Here is a 24,398-nt window from a genome sequence, read left to right as displayed (position 1 = left end):
AATTGTTGGTAAGTAATACCCACCAGTCTATCCACCAGATAAATAATTAGCTAAGCAGTAATACTACGTGACTAAAATACTATAGTCTAATATTAACTATCGTAATTATGAGGAAGTTTAAAAACTCATGAATTTTTTACCACCAAGAAACTCGTAACTTAAGAATCGGTAACTAGTAATCAAAGTTGGTGGTGTTCTCGATTATAAATTCATAAACTGTACCGGACTTTAATTAAACATCCTGTATAAATCAATACATTATTTACATTAATAAAATTGGATAAACTATGTAAATGAACAATGATCGAGATTAAAGGCCCAAGGGGAGTACAGAATAACTTAATACAAAGGAAAATAACGTATACCAAATTAATATTTAAAGAGATAGGTCAAATAAGCAAATGTTATTGCTGCAACAGGAAAACATCATCTTAATCAAACTTAAAAATGTCAACTGCCTAATTAATTATCTCGTCTATTAATTATGTCGTGAAATAATAACCTAACTATGTTATCCGTATTTTTTTCTTGCAGCTACAAGTTTAGTAAGGTAAAACTGTTACGTACATACAATTATTTTTTCCCACAGAGATAGGCAGAGACCAGATACGTAAAAACGGCGATTATTGTAAATTTCTAAATCCATCTACAGCTATCAGCATCATATAGCTCCATAATAAATAACGTCACCCGTTCTAACAACTTAAACTAAGATTATTACATTGTCAACATAAATCTGCAGTAAAACAAAACCAAACGAAAACTTATCTCCTAAATTAATCAACGTATCGAAAATTCTTCGAAGACAGCCGCGTCAAAATTCCGACATTCAATATCGGAAAACTTAATGTACCGGCGAAGAATTAATATCGAGTTGGGTTGGATGGTTGGATGGTAGGTTGGATGGTAGGATCAATAGGGATCAGTGTCGCGTGGGGTATCTACGTAGTGGTCGATATTTGAAGCTGTGACGCGATGGCTCGCTGTTTAGCGGCGTGTTTGATCAATAGTGATTCAACGTGGGAAATTTATTGGAGTATTTAGTAAGTGTTGTTGAAAGACGTGAAGAATTACTGAGCGGATGTCTATTATATTATCTATGCTATTCATGTCAATAACACGTTTCTAAATATCAGAAAGTAAGTAGTAATTATATTGCATTAATTTGCCGTACAAAAATCTCAAAAAAATTGTGTCTAAAACACAAATAACGATTTCATTCAGAACGATATTAGGAATAGCAATCCCTTGATTACAAGAACAGTACTTTAAATTCTAAAATTAATAATTTGATATTATTAATTTTAGAATAGTCTTGAATATTAATTAGAAAATTGATTTGTCTAGGATTCATTAAATTTGTTATACCTAAAATACAAAATACAATCCATTTATTTATTTTGTTCAACGAAATCAATTAAATCCTTTCAAAACGGAAATAGAAAACGACAATCAAAGACAACTGTCTGAACAGTAAACGAAAATAATGGATTATTTCTTAATTAACTTCGATCACAAGGATTTCAAACATACTAATTTAAACCAGAAAACGAACATTTTCAACGTAGACTTTCAAATTCAAAAACATTTTCTAGGAGTCTATTGGTCTATTGGTCGAAGCGATGATAATATATAGCCTATAGCTTTCCTCGATAAATGGGCTATCTAACACTGAAATATTTTTTTAAATCAGTCCCGTAGTTCCTGAGATTAGCGCGTTCAAACAAACAAACAAACAAACAAACTCTTCAGCTTTATAATATTAGTAAAGATTAGTATAGATAATAAAAACTAAAACCTAGAAATAATCTTGGATACTAGTTCCTAATCCATTCCAGTAAAATTGCACGTTAGTTTCAGCTAGTCGGCAGTAACATAAAACTAGCCGGTTTTCTCATATCTCCTGTGACGTTTATTGCTTGTCGAGTTCCCGCTCCAAAGATATATTGCGCTTTATTTGCATATTCACAGACAGACCGCAAAGGAATCCTTTGAAGGTGGTTTAGAATACTAGTGCATTTTGCAATACTTGCATCACATATGAAACAGAAGTGAGAAAATAGGAGACATATTGACACTATTGTATTTGAAAATATACGGTAAAATGGATAATCAATATAACTTCATTCATGAATCTTATTAATGACAAGGGCAGTCTTATGTGTTAACACTTAAACCATAGACAGAATTTCGATGAGATGGTATATAAGAGTGTTTGCGAAATCTTGTCCCACTTTCCAATAGGACTAAGATTTAGAATTCAGCCCTTAGTAACTCTTCTTCATATATGTAATAAGAATGATGTACCACACATAGCTATTTGAATGTGGAGCCTAAATTGGTATACCGTTTATCATGGAAACAGTAGAATATCGACCCCGATACGAGTAAGCAAAGAAAAAAATATCCTTCCTATGCTTCTAACATTGTTATATCCCTTTCAAATCTTTTTACTGTATAACTAATCAGAATTTAATACGAGTTATTTTGGTCTCACCAGTGCCCGGTTTCTGAGGAACATTTAGCGGTAGTTTATCTATTCGTTACTCATATAAAAAAACAGTTTGAATGATAAACTACAGCTAAACGTACTCAGAAACCGGGGGTAAGTGATTAAGTTTACCAATATCCTCTCGTAATTGGGTTGAGGTGTGCAGGTTGTATACATGTGTGTATAGTGCGCAGTATCGATATCGGTGGTCAGCTATATCCAATATTCCAATTACATTGCAAGCCTGGCCGGGTCAGGCTGGAATAGGTTTTGGGGTGGCTGGTCAATACAGTAATAATAGATCTAGGTTTCTATGTTGTGAGCTAGTGCGTCATTCTAAGGCCAGAGGAGTAGCTCAGAAGCATGAAAAATGAATTTGTATGTATATCTTGAAGAGTATCTTGATTCTGAGCTACTATTAATAATGTTACAAAAAAAATGAAAAGGCTTATTAACTCTATTCCTAATTCCGGAATTTTCTTGCAATTAACGATCTAATGCATTACCGTGCGTAAAAGACGAGATTTCCTCTAAAAAGTAATTCTAGACTTACGTAGACCTAATCTCTTTCTACCATGACATAGGCAGCTTATGTCGGTCAAACGTACACATGTTCTATGAAACAATGAAGAGCGCCGCAGAAGTCAGCGGTACATTTGTCTATGTAATACGCAACCGACGGGAGAATAGACTAATGTATGCCGATTGAGCAGTAAGAAATCTCAGGCCCAAATTCACTACTCCTAAATATCTATCAGATGGCATTTTGACGGGTTTTATTCATTTTGTCACATTATTCAACAAAAAGGTAATCTGACACTTATTTCTAAACTGTGTAACTGGCTCTACATGAGGGAAAAGACGGTAGGCAACCAAAAAATAGTCTTCAAATCTAAACAAGTCCGTAACACGAGCCAGTCGTCCAAAGAACTTAGTAAAAGCTATTCGTATGATTTGGCAACGAAAGCCAACATGCTGTGAACATCTAAGATGGCGCACGAACACGCGAGGATGCGATTTGGCAGCAGAACTTAATTGAATGGCTGATAATGTTGTTTGGCTTCTGCTAGTGGAAGTATGGAATTGAAAAGGTGAGACAGCATGTAGAGGTGAAGGAAATGGAAACGATAATAACTTATTCCGGTATATGGACGTGTGAAACGCTATTTTTGAAGTTTAAATTGAGTGTATTCGTGTTTGATGTGAATCTTTCTGAAGAAATGTAAAGTAAGAGTGGGTCTCTTTCTATAGACTACAGTGAAGTTAGAGACTAATAAGACAAAATCAATATCAGAATTTTTTATAGGTATTATGGAACAACAAAACCGACACGACTCACTTGTTCTGCTTGATCGACTTGCCGATCAGTTTCATCTACACATATTCGGTTTTGCCGTACAGCTAGGCCGATTAATGCCGTACCGAATAGCCCCCTTTACACACACACTATCGCGCATACATGCGCGAAACAACAATCGCGCGTGAAAGAGCGCGCATGTAAGGGGAAAGACCACACACCTCGCTCATTTGTCAAGCCCGCGAAGAAAACCGCGAGCGAAGACCGCGCTGCTTTCCCGCGCATAATCCTGTGCGCTCCTAAGAATGTGCGATATAGTGTGTGTAATGTGTGCTAATATATTATTATGTGTAGCAAGCGTAGCAGTTTAAATGATTGTCCTTTTATTCCGCACATATTTTTGCTAATAATAGTTCCTCATCTTCATATTTCAAAACCCACACGAACACATGTTGAATATCAAACAAGAGGCAAGATCTTGTACACAGCGGCACGGCGGCACGGCGGCACGTTTAATTGCTTCATGTTTGAACTGGGACCTTTACTCCAACACCCACTACCGAGGGCTTTCTATATAATACCGAGGTTTAAGGAACGTGTGAGAATCACTATAATGGAAGCAATGGATATAGCGACACGAATATCAAGTGGAATCGACATTAATATTGTAACAGTAAAGGAAGTTACTTATACTACGTAAAGTACGTAAAGTACTATAAATGTAAGAAAATCTAGTTTCCATCAGCAGACTGTACAAAGGGTTTGATAGGACTTATTAAGTTTTTAAGTTCCCGATATGATACATTACCGAATTTCGAATACATATTCAAGGTTAAAGTAAGAACTAATGATCTCATTGCGCTAAAAAATTTCAAGATATATGGACTTACTTAATGCATAGAGTTTCTATAGGATACCATTTAGAAGTAATGGTGACTCGGTGCTTTCGAAAAAACTATTTTAAGGCGCGAAAAATATAGGCTCTTTAAAATAAACCTGTGCGGTTGAAGCCACGTAGGTACAGAAAGTAAGTACGAATAAAAATAAAAAAGTAATAAATGTGAAAAAGTGTAGGTTTAAAAAGATTCTATTTATAGAATACTCTTAGGTACTTTTCAAGGGAATAAGAAATTATTTGATATTCAACTGTATAGGTATTGGTCCCACGAGACTCGTACAAGCAAAATTTCATCAACATCTCGTTTTCTTTCACAAGCTTTTTAGGGCTCTTTCAATTTAGACGTTTCGTGTCGTACGGCTGCCGCACGTTAACCGTGCCGCTGGTTATAGCCCGCTGCCGTACCGCTGCGGTACGTTAGCCGTCCGACACCAAACGCCTAAATTGAAAGCGTATCTGACTGCCGTGCGTTTGTATGTTAGTGTTGTTTGTTTTTGTTGTAAATTTGCAGAATACTTTGTTAACGAAGGACAATTATCATGGCAAAATAATAAAATTTGATTGAAATAAATAGTTACCTGCTGCGTTTTTTTCACCAGTATTTTTATTTTTAAAATCCTTTATAAATTTTTCACATATACCTTCCCAAGCATTTTTTGTTTCCGTGCGATTACTGTGTTTGTCGCTTTTGGAGTTCCATATAGCAGGACGTAATTCAATTTCATTTATAAATTCTTCCACGTCTATATCATCCATTTTAAGCAAATAATAAACATGAAAATTCAATGAAATTAGCTGTCACGTTTAGTCACCGCACTATTCAACAGCGAAATGAACACGTGGAGCTTGAGACGTTGCCGTCCTGTCGTCGTGCGTTCTCGGTACCGACACCGCACTGTTGCCGCACCGTGCGATTTGTATGAAAACAAATGGCCGTCCGTGCACCGTACGACAAACGCACCGTTTCGGCACTGCTGCGGTCCGACACGATACGGCTAAATTGAAAGAGCCCTTAAAGGTAAACCTTTTAAGATGGCATGCGATTCTTGCTTAGGTATAACTCCTACGCCACCCACATACTTTTATTTATATAAAATCTTTTATTATCACGTAGTTTTCATACCAACGATGTCAAATTTTTACTGTTACTAATACAGGTAATATAGAAATAGACAAACTTTAGGAGTTTTATGAGTGAAAAGCTATCAAGATATATGCCGCTTCTCCTGCACGCAAGTAATTTAAACTAAGTATTCTAGACGCGAAAGTTTGGAAGTTTGTACTATATTTGTTCGATAGTTAATAACTTACTTAGCGAATAATCCTAGCTTTTTCAATTAATATAAACCTGACAGTCGAAACTCGCTTCTCGAGTGGTCAAAACAATATCAGAATTAAAACCAGGAATACTCCAAATTTTACAAAACTCCAACAAAAATTACGTTACGAAAGAGATAGAAGCTATTAAAGATTTAATATAAGAAGGCTGTATCATTACTTTTCGCGACACTTGCAAATAAAAGGACCCATTTAAAAGGTCCCATTCATCCGTCGCTTTCATCTTCATGAGTTAGCTCAATTTACTCCCGAAGATATAAGGAGTATGTATTTTTATTTCTTTACAAAAAAAGCCCTTGGCATAACCCATCATTGTTTATTTAGAAATCATTCTAAGCTGGAATAAAATCTGTCATTACTGAAAACTTTGTTAAAATCGGTTTAGCTGTTCAGCCCGTAAATTGTAACAGATAAACTTGCATCTTTTAACCCGCCATGTTAATGATAAATGTCTTCCTGGCCGATGTTTGACTACGGCTTTATTCCTAGTGTTCAAGTGTGTGCACGCAGGTCCACTCTCTATTCCTTGACTCTCTTAGTCCGGTGAGACGGATAACCGACACGTCCAGTTTGAGGTCAGGCGTAGGAACGACGACTTAACATGCTCTCCGAGGCACTGAAGGCTATTTTACAGTAACGTATAATTAATTATGAAATCTACTACAATTTAGTTGATAAAGTATTTAAAATATACTATAGCAAGTTAGCTATATTCGACTTCTTTACTTATGTAAGAGTATCAATAAGATCGTAAATATAAAGCAAATTACATTATTGTCTAATGAATCGAATTCCATCCATATTTCTATATGAATTGCGAACGGCCAACATTTTCCTTTTTATATTAGACACGCTTTGTTACACATCCATTACGTAGTCTCAAGGCAACTTTTTTCTATTCTCTTTTGGAACACGTATTGTAAACATAAAAGTTTTATCTTTATATTATTATGCCTTATTCATGCTAAATCATTAATCTACTTAACTTATTTTGGTTACTATCATATAGTAAGATAAATAATGTGAATATCAGAGCTCTTCTTCTTATCGTATGGTTAGTGGTCAACCTAGTGTCAAAATTGTTCAAGCCGCCTGAAGACCTTTGACGTGGCTTAACGACTGTTATTATCTTGATTGACAACAACCGGGACCGACTATTTACGTGCCCTTCGAAGCACGGATACGCCCAGTTCAACTAAACGGTCACCCATCTATTCAACCACTAAGCAAATAAAATATCTAAACTAATACTAGCCTAATACCTTCATTCACAGCTCAAAATAGAATTCTATACAAAGGAACCACAAACATTTGAGCTAGAACCGACTTAGATAAACCAACAATAGCCCGACAAAACTACAACATTTATATGCTAATACTAGCTGACCCGCGCAACTTCGCTTGCGTTACATAAGTGTTAAAAACTTTCCCCGTTTTCGTAACATTTTTCACTGGCACTCTGCTCCTATTGGTAGTAGCGTGATGATATATAGCCTATAACCTTCCTCGATAAATGGACTATCTAACACTGAAAGAATTTTTCAAATCGGACCAGTAGTTCCTGAGATTAGCGCGTTCAAACAAACAAACAAACAAACAAACAAACTCTTCAGCTTTATAATATTAGTATAGATTTGTTCAGAAAACAGTTGAAAATCCCCTCTATATTCACGAGAAAATCTCACTTTTAACTTGCAACCTCTGAGGAGTTAACTTTTATTAATAAAACTTTACGATGGATATACAAATAGCTTTTTCTGTTTTACATTTGAAATACGTAATGTTCAGATTGGATTGTCTCGAAGGATATTGAATGAAATATGGATATGAGAAATACCTAAACTATTTTATTCTGTTGTGATAAAATTGTTTTAATAAAAGCTTTATAACGACAATCTATACTAATTTGTTTGTTTGTTTGTTTGAACGCGCTAATCTCGGGAACTACTGGTCCGATTTGAAAAATTCTTTCAGTGTTAGGTAGCCCATCTATCGAGGAAGGCTATAGGCTATATATCATCACGCTACAACCAATAGGAGCAGAGTACCAGTGAAAAATGTTACGAAAACGGGGAAAATTATGATTCTCTTATGTGACGCAAGCGAAGTTGCGCGGGTCAGCTAGTCTTATTATAGTTAGTTTAAATTCACAATAGTTGAGATGAAATGTAATGTCGTGTGAAGAAGTCGAAATATCACCTTTGTAGATATTGCAACTTAGGGGAGGCTTAAATTATGATTACAGAAATTGAGTAGAAAAACTTTTGGCAAGTGACCAAAATCTTTTCTCTTCCCAAAATCCTTTTAACTAAATATTACTTTATACTATAAGTAAAGACATGTCTTAAAGATAGCAGAGAAACGTGTAAGTATTTTACAAGTAATTTTACCGCAAAATTGCGCGTACAAGTTAATCCGTAACATCACAACACTCCAAAATCAATTACTTACACGTGTAATTTTAACAAAATCTCTTCTTCAACACACATAAATTAATTACAACACGGAATAATTTCATCATATTATTATTTCGACGAAAGGTGTTCCAAGTATAATCTTGGGATAAAACATTAAAATTCGTCTCAAGCGTTTATAAGTCGGCTAAGTTAACAATTAACTCTTTGAAATATCTTAAGGATAATTTATCAAAAGTTTTATAACTCGATAAAGAGTTTTTGTATCGTTTTTAATGCTCTTCAGTGTGGAAACTGATTATTCGGTTATAAAAGCCGGATTTTACGGGCCGTCTCTGTTTTATTGCTAGTGAAAAGGTCAGATCCGATTTATTCACGGTGAAGAATATACGAGTAGTAATCAATCATTTTAGTAGATGTAGTTAGAAGGCAGTTAATCCTTTTTAGTAGCTCATAATGTTAATTAAACATGCATCATCACTGATCAAATAAATTGGAAGTAACATAGAACTCGTTCAAATCGTAGCTGTGAAACCTTACAAGGACTTTCTTTCTTTCTACCCACCACAAAAACAACAAGTTCAAAACGATTCAGCTTTAGTAATATTACTTTACACCCTTTACGCCCCCAAGACGCCCCCAATTATAGGCAAAGATACCTTTTCCAGGTCAAAACTAGAAAATAATTACGGCTTTAGTCACAGTTTTTAGTCTTAGTTTAGCTCACACGCGGTCATTTTATTCCATTACTTTAACTTTAAGTAGGTACTTTAGCTTTTGTCCTATATTCTTAGTTATGTATAGACTACTAAACAGGCCTTCTATTAAATCAAAAGACTATAAACCGTAATTTAATCTAAATCATCACTACGCAACTCAGACAAAAAATCCACAGCAACATTTTCATGAAGGCACAGAAGCACTCAACAGAGTTATAAAGAAGATATCTCACAACAAAAGTAGCAAGGAAGTTTATTTGTCAGACTAATAAACATGTTCCCGAAAGGTCCACATACCAAGTTCAGTGACAAAACAAAAGGTCAACGAACTGGGGAAGGAATTCTCTCACATTAAAAACAACCCTGTATTTTCACATATATTTACTTTACGAGTATTTCTCCCTTGATATCTCAAGTGGGGAAAATGGGATCTGTCGTGTCTTTTTTTACAAATTCCGGGTTTTTACTGAAAATACTCTTGTTTTTATGTGTATAAGACATTCTGACTATTCGTAGTAGTAAGGACAATTCATCTTGTTTAATTAATCATTCTGTGTATTTACAGAAGCGATACCCTAGTAGTATCAAACAGGCTATCATCTGCATAGGCCTACGGGTCTTTGATAGTCTAAATTTTGTATACCTCCGTCAGCAAATAAACTTTTTTTTTCCTAGAAAACAAGGCTTTGTATTAAGTTGAAGGATTATAGCAGGTGATGATTCTGTTTACCGTGTACACAACATACACGTACCGTGTATACGGGACAATTATATGTGCGATCCACAAATTATTGTTTCGGGTCTGGTTGTGCTTTGTGTCCATTGTTTGTATGTTTGTTAAAGTCCCTGAGACACAAGAGCAATTCATAGTGCGGAAGTTGTCTTTTAAAAAAAAAATTTTTTTTTAACTTTGTATAATAAGTGCTGATCAATACGTACAATACGACGTCAAACTATAGAAACATATCAGTCATAGTAAACGTCTAAGTCAGGACTATGGCTGTCAAGTTATTTTTTCCACTCAGAGTTGCCTAATAAAACTTGATTTACATCTGACACTATAACAAAGAGCAATATAATCAAATAAAAGTCACAAACATCCCTGAATAAAGGTGTCAGCGATAATTTACGAAACAAAACACACCCCGAGGCAAAGACAAGGAAATTATCGTCCTGATAAAGTACGTAAATAATGTTGAAAGAAAACATAATTGGACAGTCGGAGACAAACAAGTTTATAACACTTATAAAAATATACTATACAGATACGTTATAATTTCGTATTTTTATTACTTAGTAGGAGGAGCTCGTGGCTTAGGGAGGAGCTCGTGGCTTAGTTTACAACAGCCGCACGGATCGATCTCTGAGGTTAAGCTACGCTTGCCGAGGTTGTTCCGTGGATGGGTGACCATCTTATACATATCGAGTTCCTCCGTGTTTCGGAAGGCACGTTAAATTGTAGGTCCCGGCTGTCATTTTCGAAGATCTTTGACAGTCGTTAACAGTAGTCAGAAGCTTGAAAGTCTGACAACCAGTCTTACCGAAGGGTATCGTGTTAATACCCAAGTAATTGGGTTGTGGAGGTCAGATAGGCAGTCGCTCCATGTAAAACACTGGTATCCAGCTGCATCCGGTGAGACTGAAAGCCGACTCCAACATAGTTTGGAACAAAGGCTAAGCGGATATATATAGTATATTTGAGGAAAAACCTTGAATTATCTTAAAATAAGTCAACTATCGTAATTAGATTACCTCATTACTGTAGCCCACTATTGGGCAAGGTTAACCTTTTAAAATTAAAAGCGTTAGTTCATGGGAAATCTATACTAATATTATAAAGCTGAAGAGTTTGTTTGTTTGTTTGAGCGCGCTTATCTCAGGAACTACTGGTCCGATTTGAAAAATTCTTTCAGTGCTAGATAGTCCATTTATCGAGGAAGGCTATAGGCTATATTTCATCATGCTACGACAAATAGGAGCGGAGTAGCAACTAAAAATGTTACAAAAACGGAGAAAATTTTGACCCATTCTTTCTTATGTGACGCAAGCGAAGTTGCGCGGGTCTTACATAAAGAACCTTTTAAAGGAGTGTAAAGTCCAAACTCTAAAATCCGCTCAGTAGTTTTAGTGTTCACCACGAATGGAGAGACTTTATCAGAGGGACTTTAAACTTTAATAAATTGATGTTAATAAAACTAGGGAAGTTTGTAAGCATCATAGCAAATGGCGTTCTTTTGTTAGAGAAGAAAACATGATTTTATGTAGGGAATAATCTAAGCAGTTGCTCCTACAAGTCAGTAACATTCATATCAATTATGCCTCCGTGGCGCAGTGGTTTAGGTCACCACGCCGCTACCATTGCAACTGGAGGTCGTGGGTCGAACCCACACGGGACAACTATTTGTGCGATCCACAAATAATTGTTTCGGGTCTGGTTGTACTTTGTGTCCGTTGTTTGTATGTTTGTAAAAAGTTCCCGAGACACAAGAGCAAATCTAAGTGCGGAAGTTAAAAAAAATTACAACTGATGACGATAAAAACCTTCGCATATGACGTAGCTTTTTGGTAGCAGTCTGTCCATTGGTTGGCGACTTACGGACAGTTTAACGCGACCCCTCTGGAGTCCGATGTAACGATATTTATTCCTGCCGCCGACAGAGGGGGGTGGTAATTGACTAAGTTAGTTCGCCCTCCCTTATGAGAGCATTTTGTGAGGATAACTGCCGGTTCGGGAGTGACGAAATCAATTTTGGGACTCATTTATACGAATTTTTGTTATAAAACTGTATGTGGTACTTGTGATATGAATAAAAGAGTGGACAAGATGTATGGATGTGAATGAAGCTAAGAAAGCTTGTGAGGATCGTACCAAGTCGTGTTCTCTGCTCTCTGTCTACCCCTATGGGTAGAAGGCGTAATTTTATGTATGTATGTACATATGTATGTTACAGAGCGGAAAATTGTCACACGTTTCAATGCTTCAATTATACATATCATGTTTAAAATACCAATATTAATTACTGTATAAAAATAGTTTTACATCTAAAATAACTTTATCCGACGTTTTTTCATCAATCAAAGGCCACATACCGTTCCATAGGTTTAATCAAGCCATTAAATTGATAGAATTTACCGCAAAATATAACATACACGTAATTTACGCGTGCATTTTCCTTACAGCAATTTAGCACCCCTTTCATTCAACTGACTGCACAACCATCGCAAAACATAAACATACTATCTCTTCCATATCATTGAAACATATTTTATTTCACCAAAAAAAGAACCTAAGTCTATCGTTCCACGAGATTCTTCTTATCGTATGGTTAGTGGTCAACCTAGTGACAGAGTTGTTCAAGCCGCCCAAAGGCCTTTGACTTAACGACTGTTATCTTAATTGACAACAACCGGGACCGACTTTTTACGTGCCCTCCGAAGCACAGAGACGCCCTGTTCAAATACCACTATGCGGTCCTAAGTTTGCGTAACCCACAGATCGTCTACCGACCGGTGAGCGCAACTGGCCACTGGCGCCTCATTCGAAGAAAAGAAAATTCCTAGAGATAATTGGCTGCCTCTGAGGTCTAGGCAGTTGGACTGCTGGTCACGACAAATTTGATTCCCAGATTTTTTTTTTTTTTTAAGAAGACAACTCCCGCACTAAGAATTGCTCTTGTGTCGCGGGGAACAAACAACGGACACAAAGCACAACCAGACCCGAAACAATTATTTGTGGATCGCACAAATAATTGTCCCGTGTGGGAATCGAACCCACGACCTCCCGTTGCAGTGGTATCGGCATGGCGACCTAAACCACTGCGCCACGGAGGCAGTCGTTGGACAAGGGAGGAGGTTGGGCAAGGGTTTTTCTAATTTATATTCTTAACTGTAGCCCAGAGTACTGTAACGTGCCCGCTATATGCCAAAAGACTTGCTCCCTATTACATGGGTAACACGGGTTTTCCATACGCACCTTGCCTGTCTACGGCCTAGGGTATAGCCAGCGTGATGTTATTAATAAAAAATATACAGTTATTCGCACTACAACTAACAAATTGATACAAAGAATCGTAAACGAGGTCGAATACGCTACATACTTCCACGTTATTTCACAGTAATGTTTCCAATTTCCACAGAAAACCTTCAACGTGTACTGAATTACTAGAAAATTTTATAAAGACAAGGAATACCTTATATTCTTGGAAAAATAGAGGCCTGAGGACATAAAAAAGTAAAAATAACAGTAATTCTATTTTTACTCTAGAATATCAAAATATTTATTCTGCCTTCATCCTCATCTTACATGCTTGTCAGTTGCCTGTATTACTATATTCATGATACTTCCAAGTCGATAAACTTAAGTAATATTTATCACACACCGAAGGCATCGTATTCTACATAAATAATAAGACACGTCTCATATTTCTCCGAACTAAACAGTTTTAACCCAAGTTTTACGATTTATATAAGTCAGTTGTGACATGGAATGTTCTAGAGAGGCTGTCTGGATGTACGAGCCACATCTGGGCTTGAGCAACGCTTTGTCTGTCCGGTTTAATAATAAAATGTATTAGTGGCGACGCTCGGCGGCTAAGCCGTTAAGCCGTTTAGCTGAGGCATTGAAATGAAAGTAGCGTAGGTATAGATTCAGGATTCAAGGCGTTGGCGCCCAACGTGGGACTTTGTGAGAATCAACAGATTGAAATATTGCTTTTACTAGACGTTATTAAAATATATGGCAAGGTTTTTCTAGGCTGTATTTTGTAAACGTCGGTAACGGTTATATCTTTCTTTACGTAATAAATTACGTTAATGCAAGGATGGTTGTCTTTATCACGAAGGCAACTTAAGGGCGTTTAAATTGCTTTTTAAAAAATAACGTTAGTCCAACTGAGACCTAAAAAATAGACCTAAAGGTATTAGTCGGAACTATTACGAATGTTTACGCTCAGTACACCATTATACCATCGTGTAACTGCAAATTATCATAAAACAAAACCCTACAACTATTCACTATTCTCTAAAGACACATTCAATTAAAAAGGCACTAGACCTGCCGCCCTCATACTTTATGCCCTTTGAGCTGAAAATACACTCCCACGGGTACAGGCTGTAATGGCAAAACGGCATATTAAAAATGTTCCTAGAAATTCCTTACAATCTTGTTTTAAGCGTACTTGATGAGATATTGAAGCTAACAGTGAAGGTTTACGTAAGGTAAGCTAACTTCAGCGCGGCTGGGATGTAGATGGGTGGCCGTTTGGTGATGTTTTAGCTATTAATCTGTACTAATATTGGAAATACGAAAGTGGATGTTTGTTGTATATCCTTTACTTCAATCACGTCAACATTACCAAGCGAAATTTTATACCTATTTATTTTACATTTCTCTATTTATCTCTTATCTGTTTAGTTTACAATAAGATATTACACATGATACTTTCTACCCTGTGACTTTTTTAACTCGGGCGAAGTCGCCGGCTATATAAGAAGGAAAATAAAATGTCAAAGAAATTGAGAACCCGATAATATTTCAATTTGATTGTTTCAACAAATTGTTTGTTATAATTTCTCCTTTGTATTGGAAGCCATATTGGTTTCCAATTTATTTTTTGTTTTTATTAATGAAAAAACGATTGGTCTTTTACGCTTGATCGTAAATTTTGAGAACAGTAAATGTAATTATTGACTTTCGATCAAAGAAAATGGAAAATATATATTTTTCCCGTTAACCAATAAATTCTGATTCTAGGAATTTCTATTTTTAGACAGGTAATACAACGCTGATTGATCTATGTACCTATTCTAAAAATAGAGGCAGTTATTATTTCATAATTACTTTGGAAACAAATAAATTGATGATAGGCAGTCAAATATTAACACATAATTAAAACTGATTAATGAAGGAAATTTTTAACGATAACGAATTTGGAATTTTTTTTTTGCTTGATTTATTTCATGACACTCCTAACAGCCAGTGTGCTTTTCCTTCATTAAATCGCAACCCCTAGCGCTATTCATAATTTATTATTACGCTTGTTATTATTTTGTTATTACAATGTTCTTTATATATTTTATTATGAACTTACTCGTGTAGTAGATACTGTTAGTGTAAGATAGTAATAAATAAATAAATAACATTATTAGGTACTAGCTGACCCGCGCAACTTCGCTTGCGTCACCTAAGAGAATGGGTCAAAATTTTCCCCGTTTTTGTAACATTTTTCGTTGCTACTCCGCTCCTAGTGACCGTAGCGTGATGCTATAGCCTATAGCGTTCCTCGATAAATGGGCTATCTAACACTGAAATAATTTTTCGAATCGGACCAGTACTTCCTGAGATTAGCGCGTTCAAACAAACAAACAAACAAACAATCAAACAAATAAACAAACTCTTCAGCTTTATTATATTAGTATAGATAATAATAATTAAACATTTACATCTCTCGGAATGAGCGAGTTAAGCCTTTAGTCCATCACAATGGCAAAATGCGTGGCAACTCTTCCTGTCAGAAAAACTCGGCAAATTTTCTGACATACGCTGCCCCTGTCAAGAAAGTTACCGGGGCTTACAAAGTACATAAATATACACAACATCACACGTGTTTAACCTGAAGCTGTAGACAGAGAGGTATATAATAAAATATATCCAGGTCTCGCCATTTTCAATTTTAGTAACATGTAATAGGGGCCAGCCTATTGTCGTAAACCAAACTTCGGGCTACTATTGAGAAATATTCTAAAGTAAATTAGAAAGGACTAATGGCACTTGATCGGACCCAGGGATCCAACCCCAGACTTCGTGATCAGAATCTGAGATTTCTCGATCAGCGCCCGTATACTCCATCGCCTAGACCACGGAGGCAGTTAACAGATTACAGTGTTTTATTAAAAGGAAAGCTTGTATATAATCATATTGTAACATAATACGTAACGTACGTTGCGTGGGAGCGCGTAGGAGTGATCCGATTGTTCACAGCTCCCACGGGATATTACCTCTGCGACGGTTATTTCACAACGAAAAGGTCGTGCCACTTATTTTTGTTATTCAGAAGATATTGGGCAATAAACATAATAGTCTGGAGAGAAGAGCTATTTCCTACGACTAACTATTAAGAGATCTTATATGCGAAATTAATTATTGACCATAGCATTAAGGCATTCAAAAGGTGAAATTTTCGATAAGAAATTCTAAGTCTAATGGCTTTATCCAGCAGTGAGAGACGTATTTAGTCAAATTTAAAGAAGAAATTAGGTGCCTAATGTGCAGTGATAGCCGAGTGTCATAAGTTCGCAAGGCCTAATCCTCGCATGTTTGGGAGGAGACCCTTGCCCAGCAGTGGGACAGACACGGGTTAAAACAATCGATACGAAAATTATACAATATTATTGAGCTTTGAAAATGGCTCATGATAGATCATAGCCCATAGGCTAAATTATGTTAAACTGAGCGTAATCTGAGCTAACTCTAAACACAGCCTTAAAGTCAGAGGTGAGGTATAAACCCAAAACTTTTTGCGTAGGAGAAAGGTTATCTCAACAGTATACATTTACACAATGAAATGCCTATACTCTATAGAATATACTATGGAGCGATCATCCATCTATGGACTGACCGCGCCAAGGTTGCTTTACCAACTGATCGTTTACCAACCAGTAACCGCCCTACAATATGCTTTGATAATAATACATTTTTCAAATCCAAATATCCTTTATTTAATAAATTTTTTACAAGTATTTGAAATTGTCATCATCATCATATTTTTAATCTATACTAATATTATAAAACTGAAGAGTTTGTTTGTTTGTTTGACTGTTTGTTTGTTTGAACGCGCTAATCTCAGGAACTACTGGTCCGAAAAATACTACTTAAAAAAATCTTTCACTGTTAGAAAGTCCGTTTATCGAGGAAGGCTATAGGCTATATAACATCACGTTTCGGCCATCAGAAGCGGAGTAGCAACGAAAAATGTTACAAAAGCGATGAAAAATTTCGCCCATTCTCTAATGTGACGCAAGCGAAGTTGCGCGGGTCAGCTAGTCTACCAATAAAACGTTTAAAATCACAAAGAGCGAATGGATCACACGTTACGTATGTAGGTCACCGCAATGGTACGACCTCATATTATATTTATATGTATGTGACATGAGACGTACTTTGACACGAATGTACCATCGTTCCGTTCCCATGGGGACTCATTATGGGGTGATTTGACATGGGTATTGGGAAATCCAACCCTCTTATTCATAAACACACTATAAACCTATTTTAGTTAAAACTCTCCTAAAATATGTTTTCTCTTTTTCATTTCGCTCAGGAGTGAAAGAAACAAAACTCTTTATAAGCGTTTCATAACTTCGTATATTTTTATGAATAAGAGGATAAGTGTTTAAAGAAGTACAAGGTACTTAAGTATTTTTAATACATGATTATAGTTTAAAAAAATATTTGATATCGCTTGCTACACACATATTTGGTTCAACAGTATTTGTCGGACAACAAAACCGACTCGACTCACTTGTTCGACTTGTGCCGATCGGGTCCATCTACGCATATTCGGTTTTGCCGCCCGGCTAAGCTTAATGCCGAACCGAATATGTGTATAGCAAAACTAAGGTACAAATTCCTCAATCCGTAACTGACCAGCGATGGACAAGGGAACTCATTCTAAGGGAAAATCTTTGTAATCGACTACCTCTGTTAACAAGAAACTCTACATTTTAATATAACTCCAACGCCACAACTTTAAAATTATTCAAAACTTATCGAAAACAGAGATAAACCGCAAAATACGCACTTCCCGCAATTCCGAAAATAGACAGCGCAAACACACAGTCAATTGATCGAAGCAAAAAGTTAGTTACAAATATCCGATGTGTTATTTCAAGGCTCGATGCTGAACCCTCAATTGGCGTCCATGTTGAATTTAATCCCGTACTCGGCACAATTTAGCCGCGGGCATAAAACAAACTGAGTTAAAACGATTAACTCTCACGTCACGCACTGGTAAAGAGTTGAACAAACCCATTTGCAACCCCTTAACAAGGTTTTATTTTACAGAGACCACACACACGTTACAGTTTTAACAGTAATTATCTATAACACTATGACTTTAATAATTACAATTGACAGTTTGAAGCAAAAAGAAACGACAAAAGCACATTGCTGATGAAATTTGTAAAAATGCTCTTTTTGATACCAGTCATTTAACAAAAACCGTTAAAATAATCCTAAACGAAAAAGACTCCCCTTCATATTACACGGGATTATTATTATTAGTTGATGGCGAAACGTGTATTTCAACACTGCCAACACTTTTAGGTAAAACAACCGTAATTTTAGTATGTAACAAAAATTTTAATCTAACAGAACCGAAATATACAGCCGAACTTATTTTCCGTGAAGCAAGAATCGATCAACCTTTAGTAGACAGTACAAGACCAAAAAGACCAACAAAAACACCGTATACAAAAATAAAATACCACATTGACAACTACTCTCCCTCAGGCTACGAAAAGCAAACCTCAATAAATACAAACACACTCAAACCATCAAAGGAAGAATTGCTCGTGACAAACGGAAGCTCGCAATCATTTCGATCGATACAACGCAAGCAATTACTTCAGACACCGCCACACCGATGTATTTCCCGTCACGACTTTTATTTAAAAAGTTTCCTGACGCTCAAATTGGACGGTATTTTTACCGTTTATTGGTTTTGACGTATATTCGTTTTATTGCGGGTGGTGGTTGATTTTTTTTATTCGAATGTTAGGGTGGCTGGTGGATATTCGAGAGCCCTCACCCCAACAGCTTTTGAGATAAAAGCACATAGGAACTGTTACTACACTTTGCAGTTTATCTGACTGACCACGAGGTACTACATTATATAGGCGATAGATAATTTTCTAAATTGATTTTCAAATACATCAAGTAACATCATTCCAGAGTAATCTGATAGGAATTTGATGCTGTGTGAAATGGTAAACGGGTCATCCTGTTCACAATATAAAGAAAGTATTCATGTGGGTGTACATATGTTCTTTAAACTAACTAACCTAAAAATAAAGTAATGAATTGAATATTTTAAAATAAAATGAAGTATTGGCAACACTGGTTGACTATCTCCATGAGTGTTGCCATAATACAAAACAATTCAAAGAGTAAGTAACGCTTTATTCGGTTCATTAACACACATTTAGTTGATACAAACACCACACAACTCCTACACCTACTAACTATTGTACCCATTAACGTAATACATAGACACTTATATACTTATAGTCTAACAAGTTAGTAGAAAGCACTGAACGCGAGGTTCGCGGCTGGCGACAGATATACAACATTCAGAATTTATAACATCAACCGTCGGCGGCCAGTTCTTTATTTACAGAATTATATATTAGCTTAGCCTTTGTTGCAAACTATATTGGAGTCGGCTTCCAGTCTCACCGGATGCAGCTGGATACCACTGTTTCACACGGGGCGACTGCCTATTTGTTACCTGGCTTATAACACGATACCCTTCGGTAAGACTAGTTGTCAGACTTTCAAGCTTCTGACTGCTGTTAACGACTGTCAAAGAGCTTAATGACAGCCGGGACCCACAATTTAACGTGCCTTCCGAAACATGGAGGAACTCGATATGTATAAGATGGTCACCTATCCACAGAACAATCTTGGCAAGCGTGGCTTAACCTCAGAGATCGATCCGTGGGGCTGTTGTTAACTAAGCCAGAAACAATATTTACAGAATTACTAATTATAATCAAGATCAATTGTAACACACCAATGAGTTTTCGAAATTGTGTGTATTAAAATAATTATCAATTGTTCTAACGTTGAATAAAAAATATCGTAATGAAACCTAGCACATTTCTTGGTCAAAGTCCCCTATCCGCACTTTGCCGGCGTAGTGGACTCAAGATACTTGCAAACAAATTGTGCATGCCAAGGCTCTGTACAAAGTTGTCGCAATATACTTGTTAGTTAATCGCGTGTAATGTCTCACGACGTCCCACGACAATTTAACTAAGTGCTTATCAAACATTCATAAGTAATAGTCGGGTTAATTTTAACTCGTTGTAAATATTATCACGACGTTTATTTGGTTTAGTTAAAGAACACTATAAATAACTTGAGGATAGAAAAGATATAGATAAATAGGTTTTTATATCACCTACTAAGTTACATTCTAGTCATATACAATTTTATGGTCTTAATATCATATCAAAGTTAGCAAACTGCATATAGCTACAGAAGACTATGCCCGGTTTTTGAGGCACATTTAGCGGTTGTTTATCTATTCAAACTGATTTTTATAAGAGTTTAAACGCTATTAAACAGATAAATTATCTCTAAATGTACTTACCGCAGAAACCGGTGGTTTGTTATACAATTCTAAACCTCCATTCCTGAATAAATAATAAAGTCGGTAGAGTACGTACACTAAAATAGATACAAACAGAAATTCAAATCATGATCGACTCGTGAAATTCGGAGCCAACTTTAAATAGCTTCATGCATCACTGAATGGCCAGACAATTCACATACATACCGATTTGAACCTCCCAGAATAACGAACAAGCTCGAACAGTTTCCACAATGTTGGATCCATTCAACCAAAAATAGCGAACAACTTTGTCTCCAAAATCGATTGGTAGCATTCACCATCCATTATGTATCTGGGTCGGAACAAGTGCCCCTACCAACTTTAATCTCGAAAGTCCATTTAAAAACAAGGTTGAAAGCTAAATCGGGGACCCCCGCGGCTAAAAGCCCGTGTTTCAATATGATAAAGGCCAGAGAACAAAAACGATGCAGCGACGCGAGATGGCTCGAAAAATTAAATAAATATTCATTGACCAGGGAAATTTTAATTTAATGGTTAAACATCAAATGGCGGAGGTGAACTGTAGTTCGCTTCCCTTTGTAGTGAAATCAAATGATAAATAGCTGGAGAGCTTTTCACGGGCTAACGATGCTGACCTTTTGAAGATACAAAAGATGTTATAGTCAATATTAATATTATACTGTCTGGCTTTTGTGATTATTATTCTTGTAAAACATAATTTTCAGCAGTTTTATGAAACATTTTAAGGAACATATTCTCCGTCGTGAATGTAATTAATGCTTTGTTTCCAAAGAGACTCTACATATAATGACGTACACTTATACAACGTGTCCCAAAACTCAACGTCAAAACGAAAACCTAAGTAAGGCCGAGTGGTGTTGGCTCTCAAAAAATATTTAAAAAAAATCTATCTCATGTAGTTTCAAAATGACAACCATTTTTGTAAATTGCCACCCTCTGATGAGTTTACGTCTACTGTGGCTACAAATGACTTCTTTTCTAGTTCTTTTATTGTGTGGAGTATTCCTAAGTAACGCTACTACAAATTTCAATTCATTATTTGCACACAACTTCATGGGAATTTCTGAAAATATCCCTTTTATGGCGAACTATGCCTCGAAAATATTTCATCACTCAACTTTGACAGTCTGTCCTGAAAAATAATTGTACAACGCTTGTTCGGCATGTACCCTTAAAAGTTGGCGCATTTAATGGGCTTTTGAAAATGGTATAACACTTACTAAACTATTTTATAGACGACGAGAAAATAATAAAAATCTGACGATAGTCGGTATTTAACTTACTATTAGTTCGTCATAAAACTTTCTCAAAATTATTCTAATGTCATCTAAGCGTTCTGTGATGATGTCGTCTTGGTCGATTTCGGATACGGCGGCCAATTTTATTGAAACCAGCCAACTGTGCAGGATTTTGTTTATAGTGGCCAAGTGTGTGCACAATACACAGGTACACTCTCATAGTCTGGTGGGACGACTAAACCGACACGACCAGAGAGAGGTCAGGTGCAGGATCGACGGCTATACGTACTCTCCGAGGCACGGAGGTCCATAACTTCAACTTCCTCCCTACGGGCAATCTCTGAGAATTTTTTTAACAGAAAGTCTCTGACCCAGGATTCTATCTCGAGACCTCTTGTGCGGCAGTCGCATAAGGCGACGAAGAAATTAAGAGTCAGACGGATAGTGACGCTACTGTCTTGGTGTCAGTGACTATTATTATTTTTGGGATTGTTTATGTACATGAACCTTTTTCTTAATCATCAATTATTAAACATTAGTTCTCTTTAATAACACTTTACAGATGCCTAGATGACATTAGAATAATTTTGAGAAAGTTTTATGACGAACTAATAGTAAGTTAAATACCGACTATCGTCAGATTTTTATTATTTTCTCGTCGTCTATAAAATAGTTTAGTAAGTGTTATACCATTTTCAAAAGCCCATTAAATGCGCCAACTTTTAAGGGTACATGCCGAACAAGCGTTGTACAATTATTTTTCAGGACAGACTGTCAAAGTTGAGTGATGAAATATTTTCGAGGCATAGTTCGCCATAAAAGGGATATTTTCAGAAATTCCAATGAAGTTGTGTGCAAATAATGAATTGAAATTTGTAGTAGCGTTACTTAGGAATATTCCACACAATAAAAGAACTAGAAAAGAAGTCATTTGTAGCCACAGTAGACGTAAACTCATCAGAGGGTGGCAATTTACAAAAATGGTTGTCATTTTGAAACTACATGAGATAGATTTTTTTTAAATATTTTTTGAGAGCCAACACCACTCGGCCTTACTTAGGTTTTCGTTTTGACGTTGAGTTTTGGGACACGTTGTATAAAGCAAATCCGTGTTCATGAACACTTTACAATACTAGCAATACAAGCTAAAACAGCCAGGTTCCAATCAATAGTGCTTACAAAGTGGCGCGAGGTCACAAGCTCACCGAGGTGACACCCAATAACTATGTTAACTGAACAGAGTGGGCCTTATACCAAGCAGGTTTATATGAGAATCACAAAATATTTCAACCAAAAACCTTGAAATTGAAATCACAATGGACGGCGTCAATTTACCGACGTTATAAACTACGTGAGTTGAATTAATACTTTTTTGTGGAGCAAAAAAATGCTGAATAGTTTTAAGAGATCGGTTACCGATAGCGGTTGAAATTCCTGGTAGTCTAATAAAAGACAATTCAAGGTACAAAATTGCAGCTCGCAAATTTTGTATCAATGACACAACCGTGTCAAATAAAAAAGCGATTAGTAACGAATAAATAAGTGAATGTAATATGAATATAATTAACGATGTACTAGAATACGATAATAATTTTGTTCACACGGCAAATCAGTATATTTAGCTTTCCAAAATAACATAACATGTAAACGAAGTAGCTTAAACAGACTAGAATATAAAACTACATTATTCTTTCTCCAAACAAGTTTACACAACGCTCCATTTAAGGTGCTATTATCTTGATCGTAGCTAGATAGCCGAAGCGTTAAGATAAAGGATTGATCTAGTGGATACACATCGTAAATCTTCGGTACACCTGCAATGCGCCAGTACTTCGATCATTAAGCAACCGTCACAGTTCGACTACAAATAAAATAGAACCTAGAGTATTTTTAAAGTCTAATGTAGTATAAGACATTTGCGGGAGGTTTCTGAAAGCGATTTCAGGAATTCAGCGAAAAGAGGATCAGTAATCAGGAAGTCTGATCTCTAACACCAGAGATAATAGAATAAACATGAGAGTTTCTCCTCATTTTTTCCAGAGAATTAACCTGCCCAAAATGTAACGCTCTAGTAAATTTTTCACTTTATTAGGTACATTTTGACATATTGTACATGACATTTTTATTGAAATATAAAGTCAGTCTGTTCATAGAATCAAGTTTTAGTGCACGTAATAATATTAAGAAACATCATATTCTGTGGAGCACCAATGTAAGTCTGAAGAGCCAGTTAGGGGAGAAATCCTGCTTTATACGATGGTAATGGGAACGCTATTCTCTTAGTTTTCTGTCCAAAAGATTTATCAAGAAAGAATATAGCAAAGAACTTCAAACTAATAAAAAAAACGTCAAGCAGTAGTTTTGAAAAGAATATTTCCCAACTTGGACAAACTTCCCCCGGGATAGCACACGATTTATGAGCTAAACCTATCTGCTTTTAACGGCACGACTTGGAGTTCGGTGCCGCAATGCGTAACATAGATAATATCTTAAAAAATGTTCCAGATTTTTTAAAGATTACAACCTTTTATCTAAAGTGGAAAGCAGCATTTTTCAGACCAATATTTGGCAGGAGCTTTTACTAAAGCTTTCAGATTTTTTTATGACAAGCATTTTGTATTACGGAGA

The 24,398-nt window shown here is 36.1% G+C and overlaps 1 protein-coding gene across 7 annotated transcripts in view; it reads right to left on the bottom strand.

Annotated features, from left to right (window-relative positions):
* Window positions 1-24,398, bottom strand: part of Sap47 (Synapse-associated protein 47kD) — a 115,377-nt gene that overhangs the window by 78,129 nt on the left and 12,850 nt on the right. The window lies entirely within an intron of this gene.

Source organism: Anticarsia gemmatalis, chromosome 21, assembly GCF_050436995.1.
Source record: "Anticarsia gemmatalis isolate Benzon Research Colony breed Stoneville strain chromosome 21, ilAntGemm2 primary, whole genome shotgun sequence".
Lineage (NCBI taxonomy): Eukaryota > Metazoa > Arthropoda > Insecta > Lepidoptera > Erebidae > Anticarsia > Anticarsia gemmatalis.
The sequence above is the reverse complement of the archived record's forward strand: the minus strand, read 5'-3'. Positions and strand labels throughout refer to the sequence as shown.